General features: G+C 39.8%; 1 long non-coding RNA gene across 1 annotated transcript; it reads right to left on the bottom strand.

The window, feature by feature from the left end:
* Positions 1–492: 492 nt before the first annotated feature.
* LOC108590309 (uncharacterized) lies at positions 493–22175 on the bottom strand. The gene is made up of 3 exons (XR_001909776.4): positions 22037–22175; positions 8257–8344; positions 493–883 (listed from the first exon to the last, which is right to left on the bottom strand). It is a non-coding gene; the product is annotated as an uncharacterized LOC108590309 (long non-coding RNA).
* Positions 22176–23319: the final 1144 nt, after the last annotated feature.

The raw sequence follows: 23319 nt of genomic DNA, 5'->3' as shown, positions 1-23319 counted from the left end.
GCAGAGCTTGTACTTTAACCGCTATGTTGTAGATGCCTGAAGATAGTATTAGAAGATCATGTTCTTTTTTTTTTGAGACAGAGTCTTGCCCTGTTGCTCAGGCTGGAGTGCAATGCAAAGGTGCAATCTTGGCTCACTGCAACCTCTGCCTCCTGGGTTCAAGCGATTCTCCTGCCTCAGTCTCCTGAGTAGCTAGGATTACAGGCACCTGCCACTATGTCCAGCTATTTTTTTTTCTTTAGTAGAGATGGGGTTTCACCATGTTGGCCAGGCTGATCTTGAACTCCTGACCTTGTGATCCCCCCTCCCTGGCCCCCCAAAATGCTGGGATTATAGGCATGAACCACTGTGCCTGGCCAGAAGATCACATTCCTATAACCAAAAGAGAAAACAAACACATTTGGTGGTCTCAAATAAATAGGTAGCAAAAACAGACAATTCATAGATCAGAGAACTACTCATTCAATTGGATACATATTTATTGAGCATCTACTATGTGACAAACATTGTGCTAAGCACTGAGTAAATAAATCAGTAGTAAAAACAGACACTCCATAGATCAGAGAAATACTCATTCATTTGATACGTATTTATTGAGCATCTACTATGTGATAAGCATTGTGCTAAGCACTGGGTATTCAACATTGATTAAAACAGACAGAGTTCCTGCTCCATAAACTTTTAATCCTTGGTCTGGTTTAATCAACTAATAGGTGGCTAAGAGAGTAGAAGAAGATTAGTCGGTGATCTTGGTGGTGGCTGACTGCCATAATAGTGGTGGTCAACAGCCATAGTGATGGTGCCGACAGTGGTGCTGGCACTCCAGAGAAGAGTTGCCCTGGCTCTGGTCTCTAGAATTTTAGCAGAATGTCCTTCAAGTCTCCTGGAATTTTGGAAAGGTGACAATTAGAGCTAATTGCATTACATTCCACTAAAATCAATTTTATAAACAGTTTCTGAATGCTGTCTTTATAAGCGATAACTTAAGAAAAGTCTGCAAGCTTAATGTAACCAGAGAGATTAAAACATGAGATGGGAGATGTGGGGATATTGCATGAAATAGGAAAAAAATTCAAAAGACCACCAGGGAACTCTACCCCAGCTAATGAGGAATGATTGCTTTCTGCTGACAAGCAACTGACCCACTCTAACTAATATTTTCCAGAGTAATAAAGAGGGTGATGCAAGACAGTGAAGTGTCCAGGGGTATTTCCAAACAAATTCTGGGAGATACAAAAGCAAAGAGACCAATGACAGTTAAAAAAAAAAAAGAAGAAGAAGAAGCTTCTCTGAGCTACTGTGAATTTAGCTACTTCCATCACATGTGACCCAGTCATGCCTTATGCCTGGGGAGACTTGAGTAACTGCTCTCTTATAGTTCAGGGAGAATGGAAATGGAAGTTGAGTTTTAAATGTATCAGCAGCTTGCTTTTTCCAAAGATGACTTGATCTCTCCCTTGAAATGTATATGCTAATATGACCCCTGGGATTTGTGCAAACCTACCAACACACCACAAGGTCAGCTGTTTAGACATCGTTGAATTTCCTTAATGCTGAGAAAATAGCATGGGAGCCCTGCAGGAACCGTGCCATCACTGTGTTTCTCTTATCTGAGCTCAGTTCTCACACTAGCTGGAGCTCTTGCGTCTACTGTACAATGAAAACATACTGTGGGAACAACTGAAATTGCCTCTCAGGGGAGGAGAGGGGTGCATTTTCTCCTATTACCCAACTCTATGTTATCCAACCAGTCTCGCCCATCCTTGTGTCAAATCCTCCTGGCTAATGGAGCATGAGAAGCCTTAAGTGCCTCGATCTATTTATTGTAAACAGTGAAAGGGTGTAAGCAGTAAATAGGACTTCTAATCATGGAAAGCTGAGAGGAGCTGTACAAAGGGCTTGCAGGAAAACCCAAGTCTGGAGAGCACAGCTAGTGTATAATGAACTGCAAGAGTGGCCCCAGGTGTTTTCCTATAAAAGAGCAACAGGCAGACCCCCTAGGAGCTTTGCAGCACCAACGAGGAGCAGCGAGGCCTAAGCGGGGAGTCTGCATAGCTCAGGAAGTTCTGACTCTATGATGAAAAGACCGAGCAACAGAAAAGCCCTACTTCCAAATGCAAAAGTCTGGACATGTAAATCCTTTCCTCTTATTTTTTTCTCACCAGGACTTCAACTTGAATTCAGTGGGACCTGGCAATCTTTCCACTCAGGTTTTGCTCCTTGACAAACACAGTGCAAAAACTGATACTTAGGCTTCAAACTATGTGGAGCACACCCAAGGCTACACCGTAGAAAGCAAAGGTCTGTGCAGTGACCTGCTTCCCGGAGGCTTTGCAATAGTGGTTGGGAAGGTCTCAGAGCCAGCAAAATGATCGTTTCTGCCTCTGTGGCTGAGGGATGGTGCTGCAAATGTGTGCTCTCTTGGGTCTCACTTCCTCCTGCCAAGATCACTCTGCCCTGCATCCTGTTCTTTTCTTCAAGGGATTGGGAGCTAGACCATTAATTCATTCATTCTCTCAGCAAATATTTATTATTTGCTATGTGTCAGGCACTTAGGTGCAGTGCACAAGACAGACAAAATTGCTCCCTTCATGAAGCTTCCATTCTAACAAGAGAGAAGGATAAAGACAAATAAGTAAATGCATAGTTTAATATTAGGCAGTGATAAGTAGCATGCCTAAAGTAAGCTGCAAGGACAGAGAGTAATTGCTAGATAAGGTGGTCGGAGATAATCCCTCTCATAGAACCCAGGCCTAATGATGTGAGCAAGCCATGTGGACACCTGGGAGAAAAATGTCCCAGGTAATGGAAATAGCACAAGCAAAGGCTAACAGGTGGGAACATGCTTGGCATTCAGGAGGAATAGCAAGACCAGTCCTCATGAGAAGCTATGGGGAAAATAATGAAAGATGACCTCAGAGACGTAGGCAAGTGCCTGATCACGTAAGACTCTGGTATGGACTTTGCATTTTATTCTAGGAGGATGGGAAACCATTCGAGCATGGCCAAGATATCATCTCTATTGCAAAACTTTGTGACTGTCAGTGGCTCCACCCACAGAATAAGACTGAGAGCCAAAGTTTTAACCGGAGAATAGATAGCCAGAGCAGAGTACGACTAGTCATAATGACCACAGCAATTCCAATGATAAAAGCTCAGTATGACAGCAAGACCAGGAGCATTCTGTGATCCAATATCCTATTCTCTGCCTTTTTTAAAAAAGGTCCGAATTGCCACTGTTAGGTTATAGAGAGACAATAGAGAGACATCGTATCTGTACCCGACCGGCTCCAGGCCCCTCCTTTCTGTGCACAGCTAGTGTCTGCCTCCTGCTTTCCTCACCTGTTCTTCCCACGTACACCTGAGACTCCTATCACAGTGAATTATATGTCTTCCCGACTGTGTTATTTCTCCCTTCCTGGAATGTGTTCATTCTTCCATCTAGAGTGACATTTTCTGCCTCGTATGCCTGAGGGAGCACCCACTTGTCCTTGAAGAGTCAGCTTAAATAGTATCTCCTCTGTGAAGAATGTGCAGTATTTCTGCTAACATGTGTCACACTCCATTGGAGTATAGACAGGTGATGCTGAATAAGAATAAATAATGCAGACTGGGGTGAAAATGCATCAATTCCTTTAAAAACGTTCTTTGTTAAGGTCAAGGAGATACCACACGCCCGATAGAAGAAGTAGGCCACTCCGAAGGGAATGTGAGCTCCTAGTGTTATTCATCGGGGTGTAGGTAACTTCTAGGAGAGGATGAGGCACACTGGAGTGGGAAAAGGAGTTTTAGGGCTGGGAGACATTGGCTAGACAGTCAGGCATGTCTGGATAGAGCTGATTGGCTCTGGTCACTGTGATTAGGCAGGAAGCAATTATGTATTGGGGTTGGTGTGACAGTTCTGTCCCTGCTTAAAGTGAATTGGTAAAAGGAGCACTGTTTCTGCTCTCCTGAGGTGAGCATTGCAGGGAAGGGTGCTCTAGCAATGAGGAAGACACAGAAAGCAGAGGTGAACAGCCACCTGCAGGTGGATAATCACCCACTAAAGGATGTGTGCTCCATTGAATGAGACATGTTAAATAGAGGAGCTGCCCCACATTGCAGACAGTCTTTGCTTGAGAAGAAGAAAGCTATCATAGCCTAACAAGTGGCAATCCATTGCTTCTTACAACCTAATTGAAATTAAAACCAAAGAAGCTCCCTAAGTAAGCCCAAACCTGCTGAAATTCCAAAAAGGCAACTAAACTTGGAACTTCCCCCTGACTCCAGGCAGCAGCCGAAAGATCATAATTACTAGCTTGATAACTGGGAGGAATACTGTGTATTTGTTTAAAAGACACAAGTCTGAGTCCCTGGTTGTGCCATCATTTGATTGTGTGACTGGCAAGTCACTTCACCACTCTGAACCTCAATATCCTACCTAAAAGGAAGATAATGATAGTTAACTTGCAATGTTGCTGTGAGAATTAAATAAAACGATGTATGTGAAATAACTTTGTATGGAACATGACACGAATAGAAGTAATTTAATAATACATTTCTATTATTAGAACTGTAATGGAATCAGCAGTATGTTTATATTGCTGTGCTGTTATTGCTAAAGAATGTAGTCAAGTTCAACTCACTGAAATTTATGCAGGGATGTACATTCTACTCAACATATATAAAATATAAACTAAAACAACACATATATAAATGGTTTTCCTAATGTCATGCATTGGAGCTGAGGCAAAGGCAGAGTGCTGGGGGAAGCCTGTAAGAGTAAATCACATTTTTAAATAATTTATTGACTTTCACATTTAATTTCCAAATGCTGCCTCAAAATGTTGGGTTAAAAAAAATGGCCATTTAGATTTGGTAAAATCATCTAGACAAAATAAAAGGCCTTTTTGAGCATAACAAAATCAGAAACTATAAATATAAAGATGGATAGATTTGATGACATAAAAATTCTGAATGTCAACAGAGCAAGAACCAGCAAATAAATTAAAGCACAGTTGAAAGGCAGGTTACAAACTGGGGTAAAATGTAGCATATGGGAAAGATAAAGTGTTAAATTCCTTAATTTATAGATTTTTAAATAAAAAATTATGAACAATCCAATGGAAAAAAGTTACAAGTAATGATAATTTATGAGATAAGAAGCACAAATGACCAATAAGAAAGAATGTCTAATCTCCCCAGTGATTAAAGGAGAGCAAACTAAAATAATAAGATGCTATTTTTCATTTATCAGATGGGCAAAGGTTTAAAAGAATGCTAACATACATTTTTGGCGAGGTTGTAGGAAGTGGGCACTCTCATAAACCGTGGTGGGAATTAATTTTGGTACAACCTTTCTGGAGGGCAATTTGGCCAGACCCTTAAAAATCTAAAATATGCAAACCCTTTGACCCAACCACTCCAATTTGGAAATTTATTGTAAAGAAATGAGACAAATGAACAAGATGTCTCTATGAAGTTATTTCTCATGAAGTTGTTTATAACAGGAAATTGCAAACACCTTAAATGTCCAGAAGATTAATTGCATAAGTGATAGAATGTACACACAGTGAGATATTAAAAACAGTGATGTAGACACAGTTACTGACATGAAGAGATATCTTTAATTAAAAAACAAAAAAAAGTTATGATACAGTAAAAATATCAATCTGGTGATTCCTAGTGGGTGGTATTTGGGGTGCTAGTCTCTAAAATTTTCTCAATTGGTTTATTAATGCTTTGATTATAGCAAGTATATAACAATAACTTCTTTTACATTAAAAGAAATAAAAGGTATTTCTAAAATAGTTTTTTTAAAGCAGTATTTCTTCTCACATAGATTGTTTTACAACACAACATTTTAAGTATGACTTCCTTTTTTCTCAGTAGATTCCAATTGAGACATACTCTAGACTATTCCAACACAGTAGTCTCTTGGGGAGAGCTTGATTTGTTTTCTTCCTCACAGTCTGATGTGCTGACATAAAAGCTGAAACAAAAACTTAATGAATCATCCTCCCCCAATCCTTCCCTAGGAATTCTTGCTTCCTTTTCAAATACTTTTCTACCGCTAGGACAAATCTCAGCTCTAAATCACATACCGCAACTGCATAGAATATGCTTTTGCACAAGGCTGCTGGTCTCTTCTCTAGCTTTTGCCTGTCTTTCTCTGAGGCAACCAAGGGTCCAAGCCTGGAGTTACCTTGTTCAAAAACATCAGTGTAATTCCATTTAAAAAAAATCAATCAATTCAGCGAAAAACCTGCTCAGTCCTACAGAAATTACTTAATATAACAGAAAACTGAGCAATTCTAGAGCAAGACGGCATGGATTTAAATTCCAATTTTACTTTCTAGTTAACTCGCAACATTAACTTTAGCTAACTACTTTAAGCCTCCATTTCCCCATCTATAAAATGAGCATATAATGTGTTCTTCGCAGGATTATAGTGAAGATCAAAAGAGAAATCACATGTAAAGCATTTAGTGCAGTGCCTCACAATGCTAGTCATTAATATTATCATTTGTTTTAATTCCCTGTTGTGTAATTATTCTAGTTTCTGTAGTTCAGGAATCTGGGGGTGGTTTAGCTGCGTGTTCTGGCTGTGGGTCACTCACAAGGCTGCAACCAAAGTATCAGCTGAGACTACAGTCATCTCCCAGGTAACTCTCAAGCTCTGTCAAGAGGTATTGGCAAGACTCAGTTCCTTTTGGGCTGCTGGACTGAGGGTCTCAGTTCCGTGCCTTGTAGGCCTCTCCACATGGCAGCTCACATCTTGGAAGCCTGCTTCATCAGCATGAGCCAGGAGTTAAGAGTGTGCAAACAAGGTGGAAATCACAGCCTTCATAACCGAATCTTGGATGTGACTATACATCATGCTTGCCATATCCGATTCCTTAGAAATAAGTCACTGGGTTCCACTGCACACAATGGGAAAGGATTACACAAGAGAGGGAACCCAAGAAGGTAGGAATCATTGGGACCATTGTAGAAATGCCCTACCATGTCATTATCCAAGTTTTCCAGGAAAATACTCACTTTTGAGAACTACGTTATATGATTTTGTAGACTCTTATAAATCCAAACAAATTGCAAAGTGTACAGTTGGAGCTAATGGGTTATTTTATCTGAATTCTTATCTATGTTAATATGGTGATGAGTAGTTCACAGAGAAACTCCCAGTAAACAAAAGAGTAGGTACTGTAGAATAGGGGTCCCCAACCCCCAGGCCATGGACTGGTACTGGTCACTCACAAGTTCACATTCCTGCCTGACCGCCACCTCCTATCAGATCTGCAATGGCATTAGATTCTCATAAGAGTGTGAACCATATTGTGAACTGTCCATGCAAGGGATCTAGGCTGTACACTCCTTATGAGAAACTAATGCCTGATGATCTTTCACTGTCTCCCATTGCCCTCCGATGGGATGATCTAGTTGCAGGAAAACAAGATCAGGGCTCCCACTGATTCTACATTATGGTGAATTATGCAATTATTTCATTATATATTACAGAGTAATAACAATATAAATAAAGTGCTCAATAAGTGTAATACACTTTAATCATCCTGAAACCATCCCCCAGCCTAGTCTGTGGAAAAACTGTCTTCCACGAAACCAGTCCCTGGTGCCAAAAAGGTTGGGGATTGCTGCTACAGAAATCTTCTCTAGTACTTACATTACAAAAACAAAAGGGTTTTTCATTTTTTTTCCAAATATAACCCAACTGCCTACCCTTGAATACATGTCTCAGCCACTCTTGAAAGAATTAGATGCCATCAAGCTCTCAGAGTCACCTTCCTCTTAGCACAAAAGAATGTAACCCTGTATGTATGGTTCATTCAAGGCATAGTTAGTTTCTTACTGTCTTCTGGCTCCTAAGGGTCTCAGGGCTGTTGTTCTAGCTTCACAATTCACTCCAGGTTTTTAGTACCCCTATTTTCTTTGCTCATTAAAGTACCAGAGAGACTTTCTGTTACTTGATTTCAGAAAGCAATTTGATTCTTCCTGAGTTTCTCAATTCTCTTTCCAGATCATAGAGGCAATTCTTTCCCTTTTCCTTTACAATGACCTAAATTAAAAGTGTTCATGGAGTGGAAAAAGTTAATTTTTCTCTGAATTGATTTATTAGATTCAATGCAGTGCAAATCAAAATTCCAGGAAGATTTTTTAAAAAATATAAGTTGATAAGATAGTATATTAGGCCATTCTTGCATTGCTATAAAGAAATACCTGAGTCTGGGTAGTTTATTTTAAAAAATACAATTGGCTTACAGTTCTGCAGCATAGTGGCATCTGCTACTTGGAAGGCCTCAGGAAGCTTCATGGCAGAAGGAAAAGGGGGAGTAGGCACATCACATAGCTAAAGCAGGAGAAAGAAAGAAAGGTGTGTGTCAGGGGGTGCCGCAGACTTTTAAATGTCCATATCTCACTAGAATTCACTGTCATAAAGACAACACCTGAGTCATGAGGAATTTACACTCATGTTCCAAACACCTCCCACCAGGCCCCAACTCCAGCACCGAAAATTATATTTCAATGTGAGATTTGGGCAGGGACAAATATCTCAACTATATTACTCCATTCCTGGCCTCTCCCAACTCTCATGCCATTCTTACATTGCAAAATACAATCATACTTTTTCAACACTTTCCCCACATCTAACACATTCCAGCATTAACTCAAAAGTCCAAAGTCTCATCTGAGACAAGGCAAATTCCTTCTACCTATAAGCCTTTAATATCTGAAGCAAGTGAGTTACTACCAAGATACAATCGAGATATAGGCATTAGGTGAACATTCTCATTCCAAAAGGGAGAAATTGGCCAAAAGAAAGGGTCTAAAGGCCCCATGCAAGTTCAAAACACAGCAGGGCAGTTATTAAATTTTAAAGCTCCAAAATAATCTTCTTTGACTCCATGTCTCACATCCAGGGCACACTGGTGCAAGGAATCAACTCCCAAGTCCTTGGGAAGCTCCATCCCTGTGGTTTTGCAGGGTTCAGCTCTGGTAGCTGCTCTCACAATTGTTGAGTGTTTGCAGCTTTTCCAGGTACAGTGTGCAAGCTGCTGGCGGATCTGTCATTCTCAGGTCTAGAGGACAGTGGCCCCTTTCCCACAGCTCCACTAGGCAGTAACCCAGACAGGCCTCTGTGTGGGGGTTCCAATCCCATATTTCCCCTTGGCATTGCCCTACTAGGGATTTTCTGTGAGGACTCTTCCCTTGCAACAGGCTTCTGGTCTGAACATCCAGGCTTTTCCATACATCCTCTGACATCTAGGTGGAAGCTCCCAAGCCTCCTTCACTTTTGCATTCTGTGCACCTGCAGGCTTAACACCACATGGAAGCCACCAAAACTATGGTCACATCCTCTGAAGCAGCAGCCTGAGCTGCATGTATCTGGGACCCTTTGAGCCATGGCTCAAGCTGGAGTGACTAGAATGCAGGGAGCAACATCTTGAGGCTGCACAGGGCAGTGGGGTCCTGGGTCTGGGCTACGAAACCAGCACTTTGGGAAGGCTGAGGCAGGAGGATTGCTTGAGCCCAGGAATTCAAATCTAACTTGGGAAACATAGTGAGACCTGTCTCTACAAAAAAATGTTTAAAATTAGCCAGTTGTGGTGACACACACCTGTGGTCCCAGCTATTGGGGAGGCTGAAGTGGGAGGATCACTTGAGCTCAGGAGGTAGAGGCTGCAGCGAAAGTATAGTACATGCAATTATGACACCATGTAATATTTGATAATGATAATAAATGACTGTGTTACAGGTATATGCATTTACTAAACTTTTTAATCTTTAATTTAGAGTGTACTCTTACTTAATTAAAAAGTTAACTGTAAAATAGTCTCAGGCAGGACCTTCAGGAGGTATTCCGAAAGACATTATTATCACAGGAGGTGACATGTCATTGCTCCTGAAGGCTTTCCAGTGGGACAAGATATGGAGGTGGAAGGCAGTGATATTGATTATCCTGACCTTGTGTAGCCCTAAGCTAACATGTGTGTTTGGACCTTAGTTTGTAACAAAAAAAATTTTTAAAGCAAAAAAAAAAAACCCAACCCCTTTTTAATAGAAAAAAAAAGCTTATAGAAAAAGAATATAAGGAAAACATTTTTCTACAGCTGTATGATGTGTTTTAAGCTAATTTTTTTTCACAAGAGTCAAAAGGTTTCTAAAAATTCAAAAGTTTATAAAGTAAAAGTTTACAGTAAGCTAAAGTTAACATAGTACTGATGGAAACTTTTTAAAGAAATTGAGTATAGCCTAAGTGTAGTGCTATAATGTCTACAATAATGTACAGTAGTGTGCTGGACCTTCATATTCACTCACCAGTCACTTACTGACTCACCCAGAGCAACATCCAATTCTGTAAGCTCTATTCCTGTAAGTGCCTTGTACAAGTGTGCCATTTTTTATTTTTATACTGTGTGTGTGTGTGTGTGTGTGTATATATATATATATTTTTTTTTTTTTTTTTTTTTTTTGAGATAGAGTCTCACTCTGTCTCCAGGCTGGAGTGCAGTGGCATGATCTTGGCTCACTCCAACCTCCACCTGCTGGGTTCAAACAATTCCCCTGCCTCAGCCTCCTGAGTAGCATTTTCTATGATGAGATATACAAATATTTACCATTGTGTTACAATTGTCTATAGTATTCAGTAGAGTGTCATGCTATACAGGTTTGAGGCCTAGGAGCAATAGGCTGTTCCATATAGCCTAGGTGTGTAGTAGGCTAGGTTTGTAAGTACATTCTATGATGTTGGCACAAGGATGAAATCACCTAACAATACATTTCTCAGGACGTATCCCTGTCACGTGATGCATGACTGTATACAGATATTGATTTTCAACAAAGTCACTAATAAAAATCAATAAGGAAAGGAAAGCCTTTATATTAGGTTGGTGCAAAAGTAATTGTGGTTTTTGAAATTCAAAGTAGTGGCAAAAATTGCAATTACTTTTGCACCGACCTAAATAAATGATTGTGGGAACAGCTGGATATTCAAATGGAAAACAATGAACTTTGACCTCTTAATTCACATCACATCAAAAATTAATTTGAGATAGACATAAACATGAAAGCTAACACAATAAAACTTCTCAAAGAAAACATGAAAATATCTTCACTAACTTGAAACAGGAAAAGAGTTCTTAGACGCTAAAATATTAATTACAAAAGAAAAATTGATAAATAATACTTAAAACAAATTCACAATCTCTTCTTATCAAAAGACACTAAGTGAAAAGATAGGCCATAGACTAAGAACACATTTGCAACAAAATATCTAACAAAGGCGTATCTATTCCATCAATCATACTTCTATCTGAAATCTATCATATTATTCCAGATATGATATCTGAAATTCAGTAGTTTAAGTTCTCCATGACAAATATCAGGAATATGTTTTTTAAATTAATAATAAAAAGATAAGCAACCCAACTTAAATATGGGCAAAATGCCCAAATAAGCACTTCACAAAAAATAGTATACAAATAGCCAATAAAAGTATGAAAAAAATGCCCAATATTATTAGTCATCATTGTAATGCACATTAAAACCACAATGAGTTATCACAACACACACATCAGAATGGTCACGGAAAAAAGACAATATCAAATATTGTCAAAGATGTGAAGTAAGTGGAAATGACATACATTGCTAGTGGGAATGAGAATGTTGTAATTACTTTGGAAACAGGTCTGGTGATTTCTAATTAAGTAAGTTAAATAAACACCATCAACTCCTTGACCTGACAATTCTGCTATCAGATTTATAATCATGATACATGAATACATATGCCCACAAAAGACTTGAATAACAATGCTCATGAAAACTATATTGATAATAGTAAAGATATAGAAATAGCACAAATGTTTATCAATAGGAGACTGGATAAGCAAGTCGAAGTATATACAATGGAACTACCTACCATGTGTGGAATACCATACAGCAATAAAAAGCAATGAACTCATTGGCCTATAACAACATGGGTAGTATTTTTAAAAATTACATTGACTGAAATAAATCAACCACTGTAGAGTACCACTTTTAAAGTATATTTGAATTTCAAGAATAGGCAAAACTAATTTCAGAGATAGAAGTAAGAACAAATGTTACCCTGGGCGAGGAAAGTGGGGTGCCATTGACTGGAGAAGGTCAGGAGCTAACTTTGGGCAATGATGGAAATGTTTTAGGTCTTGATCTAGCTGATAGTTATGTGAATATATAAATATGTAAAAAGTATTTGAGCTGTACACTTAAAATTTCTGCATTGTATAATATAAAAATTGTACCTCAATAAACATTGAAAAAGTTAAAATGGTATTGGAAATTCCTTTTTCTAATCAGATAGAATCCCCCACTCCACTTCCGCTGAACCCGTTCCAGAAAACCTTCAACATTCCATTATGTCCTGTTTGGATAAGTATATCTTTTAATACTTCTTTGTTGAGATTACTGAATAATTCACTTATCCAACAGCTTGGAAAGCATCCACCATATACTTCACAGAGTGGAGTTGGATTTGTGGAGCCACAGATGGGAGACAACCACTTTATCCCTAGAGCACACATGCCCCATAATTGGCTCAGGGCTGGCAGTCTGGGCTCCTGAGTGGAACACAGGAGGAGGTAACTCCCAACCACATAATCAAACCCCTGGTTCAACTATAAATTCAGGAGCAGGTACCTCACACAGGGACAGGAGCATGAGTGGGAAGGTGAGAGAGCCTTGCCTGGGCTTCATCCCTTGTCCTTTTTCTCATGGACTTGCTTGACAGAATGCGTGGTGGGTGCTGGGGAGGAGGCTCACCTTGACAGACAAAAGGCTGACAAATCACCTTCAAAGGAGTTGAGATAATTTGATGGGAATCATTTCTTCTCTGTGGAGTACTGAAGGACTGATGTAGGGTAGTTGACTAACTGAGGGCAGTGTCAGAGACAGCTTTGTATTAAAGGAAGAAAGTTAGGAAAACAGGTTTCCCCTGCACATGGGAACATGGGGTGGGTAAGGAGCTTGATGTGTTTCCAGGTTCTGTGCTGGCTGAGGGCATCTGATAGCACAGTCTTCAGAGAAATTCTCCTAAATATTTTCCAAGTTTCCTATTCTATTCTATTTTATTTTATTTCACTTTTGAAATGGGGTTTCACCATCTTGTCCAGGCTGGTCTCAAACTCCTGACCTCAGGTGATCCACCCACCTTGGCCTCCCGAAGTGCTGGGATTACAGGTGTGAGCCACCGTGCCCGGCTCCCAAGTTTTCTATTCTATAAGAAGGATTAGACCCAGGTGCTAAAGGCACAATCACATCTCGTTGCTGTCCACCAAGGATTGTATTCACTGTTTCTAAAGAGCCAACAGCCAAGGTTTTTTTACAACAATTTCAGTCTCCAATGCAGAAAAGCCATGTAAAAACTTGGGTGAATCCCATTCTACTGTTCCTAGTTCCCTGTCTCGTTATCCTCAACGTCTAAGGTAAGCGAGGATGCTGATATTCTCGCTTACTTAAATATTTATAGCCTTACACCTAGAAATACCAACAACTTTTTAAACATTATTTACGTATGGCATTTTTATAGTTGGGTACTTTGCTATTTACGGCTTTCAGGGGCAAACACAAAAAACTGTTTTAATCCACTTACAAAATAAAAATTTTAAAAAATGTACATAGAATACTCGAGTTTATTTAAAAAGTGATTAAAAACACATTCCAACCCGAAGTGAGTATCATTTCCTTTAAAATAATACCTAGGAAGGTACTTAATCCAACAAAAACTCCTCTTTTGCAATTGCCCCTCGAGCTAATTCACAGCTGCATGTAACACAATAACAGATAAAATGAAACTCATTATTTTATAATTATTTTAATTAAGAAAGATGTTGGCCTAGCTTACAATAAAAATTAAAACCACCCTTAATCAGGATGATGGGCCATCACTGTACTGAGTCAATTGCAAAATATCCAGTTCGAAAGTGTGATTTTTTTTTTAAAAACTGTGGCAAGTGACGGTAGCATTACAAAAACAAGTGACTTGTCTCTCAAGCTTGTCCTTTGAAGGAGACAATAGTCATTTTTGATAACAAGACCTTTCTGTGAAATAAAACAAGAAAATAAGAGAAACCCACCGAATCTCATTGTGTTGTTCTCATTCCTTTTACAGGTGAGTGCATACTGTGTATCGTGCCACTGTTCTTTGAATGATCCCTTTCCATTTAAAAAAACTTCGTACATTTTTTCCCATTGCTAAATTGCTATAAATTAATTAAAGAGTTCAGAAAACACAGAAGAAAATATGATCATCTATTATTTTACCATCCGAGATTCATCGTTTTAAAGGTGGGTTTTGTATATTACCTCAGAAATTATTAGAATAAAGCTGAGATGGCCATGCTTGTTGAGATACTACATTTAGGAAAATGTGCAAGATCATTACTGAAGCCTTGATATTTGTTTTGTAGAAACTGAATATGGAGAGTGAAAATCAAGTTACAGTTCTGTCTACAAGTCAAATCTCAAATAATGGTTTCCAAATATATGAGTGCCTTTGGCATTGGGGATTCTGAAGTGTATCATCTAAGAACTAGTGCCTTCTCTAGGTCAGAAGCCTGTGTCCCACTAAGCAAAGCAAGCCAAGAGTTACTTGTTTTTTCCAGGCAAGTTGGCAAGAGTGAAACAAAAGAGAAGGTGATACCCATTAACTTTCCCTTCTGGATTCTAGAATGGGAGCCACTGCAACCTTTCATCCAATAGCCGTGGTCATGGCCAAAGCCAAGCAATCCTGCCAGCTTTGGGCTCCAGAAAAAAAGAGCTTCACTCTTCCCAAGGTTTACCTGTGAGGACCAAGGTAAGAAAGAAAACATTCTTGACAAATAGCTGCCATAGTCCTAAAGTCCAAATCTAAGTTTACTCACGAATCATTGTACTTGCAAGCCAACCAGCTATATTGCTAGAAATCCATATGAAACTCATTGAAAGGGCATTTCTCTTTACCACCTTCTTGTATTCCTTTGGCCATGCTGATGTCTCTTTCCTGTGTCTCAATCACTGAGCTGGGTACTGACTTTATGGACCTGAGACAGAGAAGGGTGAAATCTGGGTTGACAGGAAGACTTAGGAGATGCTAGAATGTAGTGAAGGCTATAGTAATTGATGGAATAATTCTTCCAAGACAGAACATGTAGAGTAGGAAGAGGAAAAGACAAGGATGGAGATTTGAGGAATCCTTGAAGTCTGACAAGACACGGTTTGTTCATAGGATTTAACAGGGAGCATGGCATGCACAATGGTACCCACATGGTGAAAGCATTCTATGTGATCATTACCTGCTATAAAACTGACTCTTTTATATTGAGCATCTCATTGGCAGGAACTTTGTCTTGTTTATCTTTGGGTCTTCCTTAGCACCTACCGGTGCTTAATTGATGTCTAGAGGGGAAGAAGAAGGAGAGGATAGAAGCAGAGAAAAACTAGAAAATAGAAAACATGGAGTGGGGACATGGAAGACAGGCAGAAGGAAATCAGCTGGAAAGGTAATATTCCGTAAGGATTCTCTGTCTAGCCTGCTTATTAGAAACCTGGAACTTCAGTGGCTAAGTCGATCTCTGAACCAGAAGAGGCACTGCTGAGAAGCCTGGATACAAGGTATTTGAACGCATGTTTAGCAGAATCTACTGCTGGGGGAACTGAAGGCCAACCCCAGGAAACCAGCCTGCAGGGTAGAAACAAACAGGGTGGCGTGTTATTTCTAGATCCACGCAAGAAATTTGTAGTAACTTCAGTAAGGTCAAGGCTTCTGACGTGAAGATATCTTCATTGGTTCTTTGGACTGCTTAAAGAGAAGGCAATAAAATAGATCTGGAGGACTCAGTTGACCCAATACTAAAAAGAAGCCACTAAAGATTTGGTAGCAGCAGATGATCAGTTGTTTGTGATTATATGTCATGCTGGTGCACTGGCTTGCAGGAGGTAAGACTATGAGGTGGCAAGGAAAGAGAATAGTGTTCTGGTTCACAGAGCATTAATCTGCATTGACAGCAGTGATGGCAAATGATATCTTCCCAAATGGCTGCAGTCTGCATCTTCTAAAATCTACTATTTATTTTCTTCCAATCAAAATGTATCTCCATTTGACTTTGTAGGCTCTTGAAGCTAATAAATTGTGGAACTACTGGCCTAGAAAAATATTTTTTGTGGAAAGAATTGTAATCTAGAGGAAACACTCACTGACTGAATTCCAACAAACCTGTCCCGTGATATGGTTGAGTTCTTGCACTCTGCCCAAAGCCAAGAGATTTACCATGAATAGAAACCATTCAAAGTTCTTAATTCAACATTCTTGAACTGTGTTACAAATTTGGTCCTTCCATAGGAAGGTGGGGTAGGGGAAAGGGAGGGTTAGAAAAATCTTTTTATCTAGCCATACTTGAAATGTTTTGTTTAGTCTGGAGAAACCCAAATGATATAGTTCTTCAGATTCTGTACTTTTTCATTTTGACTTTGTTTGTGTATGATATGTGTACCAGAAAACTGTCAAAGTACAAAACTCATTCTAGAGCAATTTAAAGTCTGCTCATGCTAAACAATGAGTTAAAATAATGTGTTGCTTTTCTGTAGTTCGTTTCAAGCACAACATTAAATCTCTGGGTATTTACAGAAAGTTCTGCAAGAACTCAGTCAGACAATACTTGCCCCATTTTCCCAGAAAAATATTTTGATAAATCACATAACATGGCCTAGTCTTTTCAGTACAGTCTTCATTCCCTGCCCAGTTTTCCCCTGCTACTCACCTTCTAGCAACCCTCAAGAAAGGCATTAAACATCAATCATTAATTTACAGAATTCACACAGACACATATACACATTAGCATAGATATCCATATTGAGAAAACTCAATAATCTAAGTGATTTAAAATTCAGTCATGTTTTCTAGGCTATCTAAAAACAGAGGGACAAAAATGTTGAATTCTAATTCAAAGTTCTAATCTCTAGGGAAGAAAATATCCTCTGAGTAACATCTCAAACTTTACATCATAAACTGAGAATGAGAGTCCTTACTTTGAGGACATGTAGTCAAGTGACATCTGGACCCAAAATGATACACAACTTCTGCTTTTGTGAAACCATGCAAAGTGTATACCTACATATCCTGTGAGCTTCTTAAGGCCAGAGCTGATACCTCACACTTTTTGCTTCTTCTATGGCTCCTAGCCCAGGAAAGGATCACACTGCACAAATGATATCAGGTAGTGAAGACATAGCCTGTGGAGTCTGAGGCTGGACAAAGTTGTGGATCTTCCACTGACTACTTTGAACAATAAGTTACTTAAAGCTCATTTCCCCAACTGTAAAATAGTTGCATGTATGATGATGTAACATACCTCATAGAGTTGCTAAATGATTAGGTGAGATAACATGACAAACTCAGAAAAAGTATTAGAATTTAGTGAGCCTTCCATAAATATGTTCTAATATCATTTATTATAAAGAACAGTTTTGAGCAATTGTCAAATAAAATGATTGTTAAATAAAAAGAAACTTAAAAGTTTCTTTTTGTTAGGGTAAAATTGCTTGTACCTCTTAGTTTAATTTAAAAAAAAAAAAAGAATAAGAACAAACATTTACTAAGCAACTTCTGTAAGCCAGACTCTGAACTAAGCACTTTGCATTATTCATTTCGTCTAATACTCATAATGCTGTGAACTAATATTATGTCATTACTTCAGCAATATTACAAATGAGACAACTAAGGCTCAGAGGGAACAACCTCCTCAAGATAACCCCAACTTTTACATATTACAGTCAGGATTTGAACAAAAATCTGTCCAACTCCCAAGCTACTCATCCTTGTTGTCAAATTCAAGTAGAACTTAAACCCAACATTTTCAGAAATTTCAGGTATTGTGGCAATTCCTAGGACCTGGTTGAGAGAAGAGATGATACAGTGATGTGCTCCTCAGCAAAGACAAAATATCTGGCATTGCCATTATAAATGAAGAACACAGAGTAGCAATACAAGCACCACAGGAAAATATAAAAAGACAGAAGTCAATAAAATGAGAATTAGAAGAATTTAGAAAAAAAGAAGTAGGCGAAATTATAGCCTCACAAAAATGAAGTTCACATTAGATGTAGCACTAAGGAGACTAGATCATGATGCAAGCATAGTAAAGGACGTGGGGAAGATGGTGAGAAAAGCGAGAAAAACAAAATGAAAGTAAACAACAAACAAACGCTAGAGGAAAGCATACAGCTTCTACATTTCTTCTAAATATAGAAGAAAATATGATTAAAATGGGCATCCCTGAAGAAGAGATCCTATGTAACTGGACAGTAAAATATTTCAAGATACAATTCAAAGTGTTTTCTGCTTGCTATCTCATGTGGTATAACTCCCAGGGCAAGGCAGTCCTTGTGGGAGAGGTCTGACATTCTCTAGGGAGTTAAGTCAAACTACGCTTTTCTGATCCTCTTTCATAAGCACTCTCAGGGGTGCCACATTTTGTATAATAAAATTGATGTTTTGGGTATAAAAGCTATATTTTTTCCAGTTTTTTTAAAGGGGACTAATTTAAATCCACAGATTAAAAGATATACCTTATTGTTAGAAGGGAAAATTCAGAGACAATTGTTAGATCTTAAAAAATCATTTTAGTATCCTCAAAAACATATCAAGCCATCTACAAAGAGTGAAAAAAATCAGTGTTAGAAAATAGTAAAGCAATCCCATCAATGTCCCCAAGAAAAAAAAGTGTGACCCAAGGATTTTATTATCCACCAATAGAAGGGTAATAACAACAGGTAAACATTTCTAAAAATGCAAGAGCTTAGTGACTACAGTTTTTTTTATTTGAGGAAGTTACTAGAAACAAACATTATTCAACCAAAGGAAAAACAGAAAGTCCTCATGAAAAGCACTGCTACTTCTTTTGTGCATTTCATCCAATTAACTGAGGGAAAACAACTGGAACAAATGTGGGGATTTTATTTACACCACAGAATGTAAATATTATAAATCCTCAGCATGTATATGTGATATAATTAATAAAAATTTGAAGGTAAAGGAGAAGGGGAGATGTGTGACGGTTTAAGTGCCCTGAGTTTTGCTTTGTTATAGCCAGAGTTAAAGACACCAACCAAGAGTCCAGCAGAGTGGACCCTGAGAGCCAGGATCAGAGGTGGAAGTTGTAAGTAGTCCTTTCCCAGGAGGCTTTCACAAGATAGGTGTGGTGGGAGGAACTCGGAGAAGGAACTCTGAGGAACCTGCAGCAGTGCCCCCTGAGAGAATCAGCTTTTGAATATCTACTGTACCAGGTTGGATTCTTCAGAAGAGACCCTGAAATAAGGATTCATGTACAAGTGATTTATGAGAGAAGTGTACTCAGAGAACCTGGTATGAGAGTGGGGAAAGGAGGACAGGGGAAAAGAAGCAGCCAAGCAAGAGTGAGATTTCAGCAAAGCCCCAGCCTCAGCCTGCTGCCTGGGGAGCTCCAGCATAAATCGCATCTCAGAGATTGTCCCACTTTGTGGAAAAGGAACTAGCTTTCCATCCTCCTATTCCAATCAGTCATTGGTTGGGGGGTTCAGGGAGGGGCTGGACACAGAAATCCCCGGACTCCCAGGTACATCCAGATCTCTACACCTATTGGTAAAGAGGTACCATTAGCCCAAAGGCATTCCTCTAAAGAAATTTGCAAGTGCAAGCCACTCCAGTCCACCAACCAGAAGAGCCAGAGATAGCGAGTCTGCAGGAACGGCGGACCAGAGGGTTCTGGAGCTTAAATTATGCCTTTTGGATTGCGATTATAAACACATATTTTAAAAAAATCATTTAATTCAAAATATTTTAACTAGCGTGGTAAGTAAAGCAAATAGAAATCAAAATAGGAAAGTAATGTGGAGCCAAGCATAGGTTAGTTTACTAAATATATAGCATAAAGTCTGATAAACTTGCTAAGAAGCAGAAGGCAGATTTGACTCTAAATTTCTGGTTACCAGCGTGAAGAAAGAAACACTATGATTTCCGGTGTTCATCAGGAAAAACAAATCATTTGCTCAGGACGAACAAAGCTACTTCTAGAACTAAAACCAGAGTTAAATTTCTCCTATGGATTCTTTCTTTTGGGTCCCAAAAAGTAGTGAAGGATACCTTCCCTAACCTCATTATTATAAACACAGGGCAAAACTAATAGCGTTGCCAATCTTACGATGTTCATTATTGTTAGTACCAGGAGCTAAAGGTGATATGGACCAGGGCTCTTTATTGGCTTTGTAGGTGAATTAGGAAAATCATGGCAATTATTTGGCTTTAGTGGGAGTAATGAGAAGAAAATTAAGTGGTCTCGTTGCCAGTAGAAGAGAATCGAGTTGCTGGCGGTGAATGCATGCGGGTCCACTGCAACTTCACTCCTTGCCTTTTCAGAAGAAAGATTCTGACTGAGGGGCATATGGCAGAAGAGGAGACCAAGGCAAGTTTCAGGGCAGGAGTAGAAGTTTATTTAAAATGCTTTAGAAAAGGAACAAAAGGAACATTTGCTTGAAAGAGACCCAAGTGGATGCTTGAAAGTCCATGAAAGAAGAGAGCAAAACAAGACAGCAAAAAAAGAGGGGCCTTTATCCTTGATCCTAGGACGTTATAGGGTCTCCTCTTTCCCATGATTCTTCCCTGAGGGTGGGGCTTTCCGCATGCCCAGGGCTTTCCTTACCCTTTGGAATTGAGCACGCACAGCATACGTAGGGAGTTATACACATGCTCAACTGAGGCTTTCTTCCCTTTTCCGATGGAGTATGATCCGGAAGATCATACGTCACCATTTTTGTCTCTTAACACTCATGCCCCGGAAGTTGCTTCTCCCTGGGGCCTGCAATCAATTCACATTTTGATGTTAACAGGTGTGGACCATCAGGAAATGGCCTCTCCCTGGAGCTGCCAAATATGCATTTGTAGAGAGGCGATGCAATAATCGCCAAACCATCACCCGAGATTTCTAGTGGGTGGAGAGAGAACCCTCTCCTGCCCTACTCACGCCTACCTGTAACAGTCTATGGCCCTGAATCATTAGGCTGCTCCTGCTTGAAATTCACTTAATCTTCAGAGTCAGATGCACCCAGATGTGCAGCAAAGATTAAGGTTCACGACAGGTTGTCTTGAGATAATATTTGAGCTTTGAGGCCTGTGCACTATGCAATGAATGAATGATACAGCTGCACAGAATGTTCATCTAAATATCTTTACTACAAGCCAAAGTAAATCTGAATCACCTACTACTACTTACCTAAGTGAATGGATAAAATTAGAAAAACTGACCACACCAAGTGCTGACAAGGATGTGGAGGAACTGGAACCCCTACAAGCCACTGATGGAAACACCAAATGGTGTGACTACTTTGGATAATAGTTTGACAGTTTCCTTAAAAGTTACTCCCACAGCTACCCATTATACTCCTAAATATTTACCCAAGAAAAAAGGGAAACTGTGTCTTTACCAGACTTGTACACAAATAGTAGCAGCTTTATTTGTAATAGCCAAGAACTGGAAGCAATCCAAACATCCATCAACAAATGAATGAACAAACCATGTCTATACAATAGGATAGTAAAGAGAAATTAACTATTGATACATGTAACATCAATGGTTGAGCGGTTCTTATGTCTCAAGAATTTTACACTGTTTCATTTAAGTCCCATGTCTGCCCTATAAGGTAAATACTATTGTTCTCCTCTTTGTAGACTTGAGAAAACTGAATATTGGAGAAAATAAACAACTTGACTGGGGTTGCCCAGCTGATGAGTGGGTGAGACACAGACCAACTCAGTCTGACACAGAGTCCTGACACACACACTGTGTGGCAGGGGCTGGACTACTTTGGGTTCCTTGGACCCACGAGCCCCTTCAAGGTGAGGCAGTACCATACAGGAGATGACCTCCAAAAAAGAAGGAAACACCATGATTTCCCTTCTCAAAAAAGAGAAGAGGCTCGGGGATGGTGCAGAGAGGGCAGCTTTGAAAGAGGAAGACATTTTTTTTTCCTTTGCGTAATGCCACAGATGACTCACCTTTTCTCCTCTCTGAGCTCCAAATCCTCGGGTCTTAATCGTAATGTGTCACATCTGGGGACCTGTTGGAGTGCTCCCCAGAGAGGTGGCCCTTCTGTCTCAAAGCACAGGTTAGGACAAGCAGCAGCTTCATTTGGGCATCTATTCCTGAAGCGAGCTGCAATTTGATATTCTTTTACTGTTTACTTCTGCTTTAATTACAGGGTTGGGGAAAGAGCTTCTAAAGTTTGCCAAAAACTTGGGTGATTTTTAAAAAGTCCTTCCTTGCTTTCCAATTGTTCAACTCTGCTGGGAAAGGCAATAGGAGCGCTTTTGGAACTGAGCTCGCTGCTGAGTTGCCAGGGTTTGGAGATCTCTGCAAAGGTCATTGTTTTCTGTAAAGGTCATTGTCTTTTCATGAAAACCCCGGCAAAGCATGCCAACACAGGAAAGCCACCAGCTTGCCAAATGTCCGGTGTCCCAGTCACCTGCTCTTCCTGCCCTAGGAAGGATGTGAGATGATCTCGGGAGTAAAGACATCAGATGGGGTTTGTTCCTTTCTTGCTCTTAAATCAGCTGCAAAATGCACTAACAAAGCACACACAGGATGATTCTCTGAGCCCTGTGCCGCCTCCTCGTTAAAGGCCAGCAGCTGCTGGGTGTTGCACAGAGCGAGATAAGCAATACGGCATTTGTGGCCATTCACATCCTGAACGTAGAGCATTGTGTTCTCAACGGAATTTCTGAGGCTTCAAGCCCCAAAGAATACCCAGCAAGTGAAAATACAGAGAAAGGGTGTGCTCTGGACAGGGGTCCTGGGTGGGGTGGGGGGATACACAGCAGGAGGGACAAGCAGAATCCAGCCACCAAGTCACAAGCCACTAGCTCTTCAGAAAAGTGGCTCTGCTGATGGGAGAATTAGGGCAGGATGATTTTGGCAAGCCCCATGTTGTGTTAGCTGCGCACACTTTTTCTGTCCTCTTAAGCAGCCTCTTCATAACTGGGTGGGGGCTTCTTTTCACATTTCATGGAGAGGCTGGTTCCTGTCAGATGTTCAGCAAAGGCTTTCCACATTAGGTTTATCGGGCACACACAATTCCAGATACAACACGGGGCCCATTTAGTTTGAGAAGATTCAAATGTGCTGTTTCCTGCCTCTGGCAGTGTTTTCACTTTTCCTCTTTCCTTACAGTTTTCTCACATTACTTGAAGTGACTCTTTCCCTTATCTTTAAACTGTGTTTTAAAGAAAATTACAGGCAGTTGCTCACGCCTGCAATCCCAGCATTTTGGGAGGCCGAGGGA

Source organism: Callithrix jacchus, chromosome 2 (assembly GCF_049354715.1).
Source record: "Callithrix jacchus isolate 240 chromosome 2, calJac240_pri, whole genome shotgun sequence".
Classification (NCBI taxonomy): domain Eukaryota; kingdom Metazoa; phylum Chordata; class Mammalia; order Primates; family Cebidae; genus Callithrix; species Callithrix jacchus.
Note: the sequence above shows the minus strand (reverse complement) of the source record. Positions and strands in the feature narration are given on the sequence as shown.